Raw genomic sequence first — 10,102 nt, 5'->3', positions numbered from 1 at the left:
GGCGTTAAATAGTAACCTGTGCAACCTGTTTCGAATTCCTGCAGTTTGCTTCGCCAAATGAAAGGTAAATCATGAGAGGAAAACATTTGCTCGTATTCAGCCACTGTTTGCAGTATACGCTAAAACAGCTAGACGTCGCTTCCAACGTAAGGCTTTTCAATGTTCTGCGTCTAGTCGTCATTTTTTAACATATTTCGGGTGAATTTGTAATATCCGTAAAACATGGGATCTGCATTTTTTTTACTAACAAATGATTGCTTGTGGTGTTACTATGTGTTGTGACCGTTACAGTATCTTTTGGTCTCCGTTAGGGCATTCATAGATGGCAACAACCAACAGAAAATGAACGCCTGCTCACCAACAAAAAATAATGGTTCTATTCCTCATATTTCCCTTCTATTCTTATGATCTATAGTACCGTGCCTCGCAGTTCAGTACATGTGATTTTACGACTTAATTATTGACTCCCCACGCTATCTATCTACCTATCTCAGCCAGAGATATATCACAAGTTCTGTCGTATGAAAATATTGTGCTACAAAAATCAATATTTGGTGGATGTCACAAGACCCGAAGTGTTATGAAAGATTGATGGCGTAATAAGTCAGATATAATCTCCAGAGACCGGCAGATCGCGGGAGGATTTGTGTACCTGAAGGGAGTGTTGACGGGTTTAGCCTCACAGCACGACGTTTTTTTCAGTACCAGGGGTGCAAGAATATACAGTGCAATTTTACGGAATACAGTGCAATTTTACGGAATACAGTGCAATTTTACGGAATACAGTGCAATTTTACGGAATACAGTGCAATTTTACGGAATACAGTGCAATTTTACGGAATACAGTACAATTGTAGTAATATACAGTGCAATTGTACGCAATACAGTGAAATTGCAACTTTACGAAATACAATACAATCGTATTAGTATACAGTGCAATTTTACTATTAAAATTGCACTGTATACTATTAAAATTGCACTGTATTCCGTAAATTGGACTGTACTCTGGCACCCCTGAGTACGCCGTAGCAGAAACTGCTCTTTGCGGTTCGGGTCGGGACAAATTTGACTTAATTAAGCTTTTGCTTGTCCAAAGATTAAGCAAGTCATGAAAATGCAGGGGTCAGTCCCTGTTTGAACATCTATGCCTATTTTGTTTTCATTTTTCTTTACTCGTTTTTGATGACTTGCTTAACCTTTGGACAACGTGTTTTCTCTTTATACTGCACACAAGAATTGCTTTATTTTGTTGATATTGATGTCTGGCTAAAACGAGTACTGGGAGTACTTTATTTATGACTATTAAAATCTCTAAGCACATCATACGGTGGCTAATGGTCACTTCTTGGCCAATGATTACTGTTGTGCCGTTGGATCTGCTTGGAGATTGCTTTATGGCATGGTAAGGTTTTCAGTGTTTTGGACAACAAAAGACATGTTATACGCAATTCGTTCTTCATTGATTTGTCGTTAAATGTTCTAAGTCTCACGAAATGTTGCCATCATTTCCCCATCAATCACTCACAGAACTGGACACAATAGACTGATGAGGTACAACATAAACCTTGGTCTTATGTACATATGATACGTAATCAAAAACACGTGTACAACAGCATTCGAACATAACCGAAAGCCATATTAAACTTGTTACTATTTCCACATAAAGTTTCTAATATCTGGAAAATAGAAACAAGCCTTTCATATCACGCTCCTTGGACCAGAAATGATGAAAGTAAAATTATGCTAATATTTACGGGGAGTAATAAAAAAATTGAAAAGAAAGTTATTAAAGTTAATTGGAGAATGACAAGGAAGTCAAAATCAGTTGATTTCTAACCTCCTTGGAGAATAAGTATGGCGCCATTTTTTAAGCCATGATTTGTCCCGATCCGTCCCGTCATTCCCCACAGCCTTCCCATGATCCTCCCTGTGGTCAGGTTATTGAGGTTAATCCCGGCGGTCGTTCGGGCGCGGAACGAAGCGTATATTTTTCAAACTGACACACATAACGGTAACTAACCTCAGGCGTTTCCACCATCTTATTCATTTATACACCCATTGGGACTCCCTGTACTAAATCATGTGTTAGGGTACTGTTAGGCCACACCAATTTAATTTCTTTAACGGATTTTTCTAGAAAAATAATGGAGCGGGCGGGCGAAATAAAATATAAAAAACAGGCCTAGGCATCCTATTATGGCCCAAAATGGCACTATAGGAGCCATGACGTTAACACACCAGGCCGGTTCAAAATTTAAACAATGAATTTTGAACTTTTAATGATACCACTGCATTGAATAATTGTAACAATTAGGAAGAAAAGGACTGTTTTCAACCGTTTAGGGCAAAATATGAGCATTTTGCAGTTGATTCTGAATTTTTTCTTTTGCAAATCAGAAAAAAAAATGAAGCGGGTGAATCCGGTAACCAAGGAATTAAATTGGTTTGGCCTTAGGGTACTGTTGGTTTATTATGGTAGGTTTGTTTTATAACAACCCAGCGTGGGTTTGTTTTATGGCACCTCGAAGCGGGGGAACGCGTAACGGTACGGTAAGGATCATGCATACGGACAGGTAGAGTGATTTATGACACACCTGTAATGGTGTTACCTTATCCACAGGTGAGAAAACAGCTTCAAAGCAAGGAACAGACTGAAGATATTCAATGTCAGAATAACATGGAACATGGCGTGTGTTCGGATGTGAAGATTCTAGTGCTAGAGGCAGGGGCGTTGGTGGTGGTTGCGACCAAAAAAAAAAAAGAAAAAAAAAAGAAAGAAAAAAAGAAAAAAAGGGCCACATATAAAAAGCAAACGATCTTCCACCATCAACCTCTGCTTGGAGGGTAGGTTTAATCTAAATTTCATGAGGAAAACATAGCAAACGCTGGCTTTTATGAATGTATAATGAACCAAGGGAGTGAATTCGAACGTTCGGAGGGCGCTACGAATTATATTGAAAACACGAAATAAAGCGAAATGTTGAATATAGGGATTGATGAAGTAAGAATTTCATATCTAGTGTCAAATTATTGCTGTGTTCAATGGTAAAAACTCTCAAAACATGACTGTTTATAGATACATGTAAAGCATTTGTTGTCAGGTGTTAAGACATTCTAAACCACCCCCAAAACCGCAACAAAACATACGAGGCAGAATAGCTGTAACAGTGAGGCACAGAGATTGTGCATTCGGGAAGAGCTCTTGTGCGCTCGAGTCAAGGCAATTAGGCCTGCCGAGTGCTCTGGGGACGAGGCCTTCAGATCACAGTCCTCTGGGGACGAGAATGTAATGGCATCTATCTGCGCTTGTGGCATTTTCCCGCGCTTTGACAGTTGACGGTTATGTATATTTCATACGGAAGGCAACTAGAAAGGTAACATTTGCAAAGCAAATGCATAATGTTTACCTTCGCATATGGTCTTCTCTGTTAATTCTTACTCAAACGCATTCACATATATGGTCAGACAGGAGTCTAAATCCCTCCTGTTATAAAACTGCAACATGATGTAACCTAACACTAGTTACCATGGTGAGACACGTTCTGCTTCAGGTCATTGACCAGGTCAGAGGTCACTGTTTGGAGAAGAAGAGGAAACGTAGCAAAAAAAATGTTTTCCTTCGGGTAAACATATTAAAGACAATCTCATGTATTTTGTTTTACACTACAGACTTGATAGGTACTATGCAAATATAGCCTGACACAAACAGTGTAGAATTTAATTGGGAAGACGAAAATGTCGTCTGCGTTTCTGTCAGAAAATACACAATCTCCAAGCAGATCCGGCGAGGCAAAGAGAATCTGCTTGGAGATTAGAAGATACAGACCCCAAGCTTGAACCATGGAGGTAGAATTATAGCTCCATACTTGAACGTAACGGACATACTGCCATGCCCCAATGCAATGTAAATCTTGTCCGCTAGGTAATCAAGTACCACCCCTACTACACCCTAGGTCAATGGTACCGACCCATCGAACGATGTATACCTGCCCTCATTTGCATACTCCATCCCTCATTTGCATACTCCATCCGTCAATCTCACCTGAGGTGAAAGACTAATCGGCCCAGCGGCGCCAAGCGTCTCCCGCGCCCGGCTAGAACAACCAACACACCGCGTCCTGCCGAGTCAATGTTTAACGCCTGGACGTGCTGATACAAACGTCACAAGTCGCAGTTGTACATAACTGCTCAGTTTGACCAGTTTTTCCGTCAGGATTTAAGTAGCAAGTCGTCGAGCGGAGACACAAGGTAGGACTGTACAGTTTTGCTTACTGTTCGTAGTCCTGGGCAAACATGTAATCGATTTGGGAGTGTTTGAGTGGTCAAGTAATGTGTCCGGTTAAATGTTTGCTTGTAAATCTATATTCGCGTGGGTCATTTTGCTTGTTAGCTAGAGTTTAACCTGTGTTTAAATTTCCGGCATTATCTTGCAGCAATTTCTAACCTTGTAAGAGCAGTACAACTAGCAGGCAAAGGTCTCGGGTATTGCGACACATAGTTGACATTTGCCTTTGTCGTTTCGGTACTCTTGTGCACATGTGTCAATGTTAACTTCCGACTGATGCTGACATTAGTACCGTTTGAACAATAAGACAAGAAAGGACAAAGTCTGACGAGTTTTGTCCCACATGTCCCTGTCAGGACAGTTTATAAACACCGAAGAAAAGTTGGTGATTGTGTTGTGATATGTTTCTTGAGTGTGGAGAGAGACAATAAAATGTTCAAACAATCGGTACCTGTACATGACTGCACCTTGTAGAAAAATGTGACTTTTGAACCCAATGTTTGCGGTTGCCATTGCTTGTTGTACATGTCTAATTGGTTTGATATTAGTTTGCCCTGTAATAACCACCTCCACATATGAATGCAGTATCGTATAGCTTTAGTATGCACCAGCCGTTGTGGGTATGTTTGGAATGATATAACACAAATCAAGATTGCTCTTGAGATTTTTGGGTTGAATTTTATTGGTAGGGTCGTATGCATTGCAGTCTGTAACTGCAGGGCAGTCTTAAAACGGCACAATCTTCTAACAATTTCTGTTTTGCTTGGAGATTACCAACAAGCATTAGAATATCGAAATCATGTCCTCTATTGAAATAGCATGGGGGGGGGGCTTCGTTTTTGTACCTTTTTTTCGGGTTAGCGAGTGAAAAAAGGAGCCCCCTTACAAAACGGATGGCCCCAGGCTACAATAGCCCGGACTTTCGCTCCGGAACGCTCGAAAAATCTTTTTCAAGCGTTGCGGAGCGAAAATCCGGATGGTACCCAGGCTAAAAGGCTACTATTGAAAGGTCCAAAACTGAGAAAACATGTTCTCTCTTTTACACTCTCCGCTCAACTTAAGTTTGGATGGATGGGTTGGCGGCGGCCTCCTGTCCTCTTTGTACCACAAAACGCGTTGCCTAACGCCGGAACCAGATGGCTGAATTCCAGGTAGCTACGATGTGCAGGGCGTAACTATGAAGGAGTACATGTACAGGCTTTTATCAAGCTTTTGTTGCACATGTACTCTACCGTCAAAAAACACATCTTTGACCCTACCAGGCCGACCTGACAGAGTACTCCTGTTCAGATAGGCTTTACTGTGATGTACTTGGCGTTGTTGTAATGGCGAGGCTTACTGAGAGGTCACAAAGGGCATGCGCAAAGCAGGGGGAGCTCGAGGCCCAAGGGCATTCTACGCATGTTGAGGCAAGGACATTGACCTCAAACAAAATGGCGTCCGCCGAGGTCAAGGTGAAAGGTACATGTCCTGCGTCATATCTGATATAATTAATCCAGGCAGTGCGATTATCATACATCAATCATACATAAAAATGGTAGAGAATTCCTGTAGTTCGTTCCGACCAAAATCGTTGGGATCGTTGCATAATTTTTTTCTTTCAAGATCATTGTCAAGATGGCCAAGCAGATCTTTTGGAGACTGCAGGCAGTTACCATGTGCCACCGGAAGTTTGGGGGAGTAGCGCACAAAAAAGATACAAAAAAGAAATCCCGATAAAAACGCCTAAAAACGTCAAAATTAAGATTCAAGATTTGCCGTATCTCCAAGCAGATCTTTTGGAGGCTAAAAAAACAGCATTGAATCGGCAGAACAGTATCAAATTGACAAGGTAGTGTCCATTTGCCAGGCAGTTACAATTTGCCACCCAAAAATTGGCTTGCGTACAAAAAAGATACCAGCCTAGTACAAAAACGAAAGCCCGATAAAAATGCCGTAAACATGTCAAAAATAAGCCGAAGCCTTTAGAAATCTCTGATTTGAGAGTAGCTTCAATTCATGTTGTCACGGAACGACTCTGCTTAAATTTCATCTCCAATTGCAAGTAGATCTTTCGGAGGCTGAAAGACAGTATGAAATTGTCAGAACAGTACCAAATGGGCAAGGCCGTATCCATTTGCCACCAAGTTTGGCTGTACAAAAAAAAGAAATACCATTCCATTACAAAATCTAAACCCCGATAAAAAATGCCTCAAACATGTCTAAATAAGCCGAAGCATTTCTGTATCTGTATCGGTATAGCCGGTACACACCAGCTTCGCAGGTACGCGGCGCGGCGGCAGCTAGCTATATAACACCGAACGACTCAATCTTTGCACATTTAATTGCAGGAGTTGTTTAAAGCTTTCTAGTGATGATGCCCCAACTGTGCTTGGTGGCAGCGAGTTCCAGTCTACGATAGTTCTGGGGAAATATGAGTTTTTTGAACACCTCAATTCTTGGTTGATAACTTTGATATTTGAAGGCATGACTGTTTCTTGTTCTTTTCTGGGCTGGTATCAGATACTTAGTGGTTGGTACGTCCACCAGTTTATTAGTCATTTTGTACATCATGCACAATCTGGACAATATTCTACGTCTGTCTTCCAGTGACCCCCACTGTAGGTTTCTTTTGGAAACCTCTGCTCCTCAATTCATGTTGTCACGGAACGACCAACAGGGCGCCCTGTGATAATCGGCCCTCCAGACACTACAAGAGTTTTAAGGACCGCGTTGCGTGAGAAAGGCCACACGGTGGGACTTAACTTGATTTGATCCCGTTAAAACGGGAATTTTCTTCTCAATCGAGTTAACTCATTCGCCACAGTAACGACCCGTGTGCTGTGTTAATTCTACAGGATCAAGGGCACGTTTGCTGACTAACTGTCTAACTGTGAGCAGTGGTCTTCTAGCCTCTACCAGGCACCGCGGATCACTGGAAAATTGTAGAAATTGCGAAAATAGGGAATAGTATACCAGGGAAGTTAACAGGCCAAAGAGGGTCCAAAATGGTCGAATCCCCGATTGGACCCTCTCTGGCCGGCTAACTCCCCTGGTATACTATACCTTTTAATTTGACCAATTTCTACTATTATTCCAATGTTCCAATTTCTACTATTTTTCTAATATGGTCGAATATTGCACCCTCTCTGGCCGGCTAACTCCCCTGCTATACTATACGCTTTATTTTGACCAATTTCTACTATTTTTCCATTGTTTAAATTTCTACTATTTTTACAATATGGTCGAATATTGCACCCTCTCTGGCCGGCTAACTCCACTGGTATACTGTTCCCTTGATTTTGGCTAAGTTATACCATTTTTTCAGCGATCCGCGGTGCCTGGTAGAGGCTAGTAGTGCCCCCCCCCCCAAAGGCTCGTCATCTAAATCAGTTCCAGCAGTGTGCTTGAACTTACTGTCGTGCAGATGCTCCCAAAGCATTAGTGCTCCCAAACAACGTATGCCTAGTTCTAAGAAGGGATTTGTTAACACATGTTGCGAACTTTGGTTTCAGACATTTCCGACTTGGCAATGCAGTTTAGCGACTCAAACAATTAGAAGTAGAAATAGTTTGAAAGCAGCAGTAAGTTTTCGCCACTAATTTTAGACCCTTTTTTCACTGGCTAGACCACAAAAGTAAATTCTGCTTTATAAGAGATGGGAAACCTACAATTAGGCTTTCACAAAATGTACTAAAAACAAGAGTTCCACGATCTCATACCTTCGCCAAATGATGTTAACCCTTGTGGTTGACAAATTATACAATTTTAATCATTGATTTTGTAAATAAGAGCCCCATTTGCATGGATTATATCAGTTGATCATATTCTCCACCCAATGACAGCCTTATGTCTAGCATGTCCAGATCACGAGATATCAAAACCGGAAGTTCTGCTGCTGTACCTAGGAAAGCCGCCAGGGGGCCCAAAATCTAATCATTTCTAGGTCTCATGAAGACCTACCCACCTACCAAGTTTCATTCCAATCCATTCACTGCTTCTCTAGTTATCTTGCTAAACCACACACACACACACACACAGACACGCACACATACACACAGACAAACGCTACTGAAAACATAACCTTCTTGGCGAAGGTAATGACATGACACTGCAGTCATAGCTATAATCTATACTAGTGAAATCAAGTATTTGTTCTGTAAACCTTGTCCAAGGACATATCTTTAGCTCCTACTGCTTATATCAATATTAACAAAAGTATTACCCACCCAGTTTCAAAACCTGTTCTTTCTCACGAATGTTTGCATTATTGATATCATCAAACAATGAACACAGTCACTATTTAAAGAAAACATTGTCCATAGGTATTTCTCAATAGGGTTATGGATTTAGATTTTGTGTGCTTATTGATAGGAATGTGTTGTTTAATGTCTTTAGATAGCACAGCCGATTTAACCCCGCACATCTGACTAAAGTCAACATTATTACATCAGATACGTTAACGTCAATATGTCCAATATATAAATTGCGTTCTATAGACTGTGATGTTAACATATTATATATATGGTGGAATTTCTTAGCACATTTCTGTCATCATTTCATATTTGAAGCAATTGAAACAGCAACAAACAGGACGTGAGGCGTCTGCTTATTTTTGGGTACCACCTATAAATAAGTAGAACCAGCCTGCGATACAAAAGTAACCGTTTTCCGTTAGCGACATCAAATTTTGTCTCACGCGTATATCAATATTAGTTAGGCTTGATTTAACTTACTACAAGATTTGCCAGAAAATTGCAAAAATCCAGTTTTGCCTACTCTCAAGCAGATCAAGGTTTGGGTTTTGAGTTATTTGGCGTGGTTTAGGCTTTTTCATTGGGGTTTCTTTTTTGCACTGGATTTTTTGTTGGATTGGGTGAAAAAAATTCCAGTGCAAAAAAGAAACCCCGATAAAAAAGCCTAAAACACGCCAAAATAACCCAAAACCCAAACCTCTGCTTGGAGAGTAAGTTTTGCCGCCAAGAATTGTATTTTTGAAGCTCTCTCTGCACAACACTGCGACTGCACATATATAAATCATAATTCAAAAACCATAATCTATATGTAAGAAGCAGGTTATATTTAGGTACCTGCAGGTATGTGTGACGCGCGTGCCTACGGTAAATCCCACCTGCGGATCTCCTGCCGTGAATTATTGATAATCCGGCTGATCCAGAGGGACTAATCTCAGGGGATTAAGCGGACAGCAGAAGAGGAGCGTTAATTGATCAGGCCGTTTGCCCTTACCAGTCAAGCGTGGCGTGACCTTGGCAAGCTTCATGTAGCCTTCACCAGGCCTTTCTACGGGAATACGGATCGTAGAATTCGGCAAAAAGAGAGTCAAATTGGCCAGGGGAGTCCGGTCGCGGGGAGGTAGTTTCTTTTTGAGCGGCCAGTCAAACCTACAAGGCGGCCAAACTCCCCTGGCAAATATTCTCCTGTATACTAGTATAGCCAGCGTAGTTAGTCTGGTAGAGCTTCATGCCCGTAGCCAGGGTTTTGAATGGGGGGTTCTTCCCACTGTCTGAGGGACCATGCTCCCCTGGAAAATTTTGCCCCTTCTGAAATGGCATTTGTTGCGTTTTTGAGAGGATTTCAAATGAAAAATTAATCGGACATAACCTTTGTATTCAATGACAAATTGATGCAGTTTTTGTATACGATTCCAGCCCCGCTGCTGATACATATCAGTCCATCTTTTGAAGAAAAATCTTGGACCTGTAGATAAGAAGTGGACCTTTGAGCCTTATGTATGGGGGGCGGGTCTTCCGAACCCTGGCTTCGGGCATGAGCTTGGTAATATTTGGTTGGGAAGGGGTTGGAGGTTGGAGGGGGGGG

The 10,102-nt window shown here is 41.4% G+C and overlaps 1 protein-coding gene across 1 annotated transcript in view; it reads left to right on the top strand.

Moving 5' to 3' along the window:
- Nucleotides 1–4,042: 4,042 nt before the first annotated feature.
- LOC109467446 (excitatory amino acid transporter-like) overlaps nucleotides 4,043–10,102 on the top strand; it is a 41,697-nt gene continuing 35,637 nt past the window's right edge. The window contains exon 1 of the mRNA XM_019765430.1: nucleotides 4,043–4,248. The gene's annotated coding sequence lies outside the window, so the exon portion shown is untranslated. The remainder of the gene's footprint in view (nucleotides 4,249–10,102) is intronic.

This window comes from Branchiostoma belcheri, unplaced genomic scaffold (genome assembly GCF_001625305.1).
Source record: "Branchiostoma belcheri isolate BF01 breed outbred unplaced genomic scaffold, Haploidv18h27 scaffold18, whole genome shotgun sequence".
In the NCBI taxonomy this organism is placed as follows: domain Eukaryota; kingdom Metazoa; phylum Chordata; class Leptocardii; order Amphioxiformes; family Branchiostomatidae; genus Branchiostoma; species Branchiostoma belcheri.
Note: the sequence above shows the minus strand (reverse complement) of the source record. Positions and strands in the feature narration are given on the sequence as shown.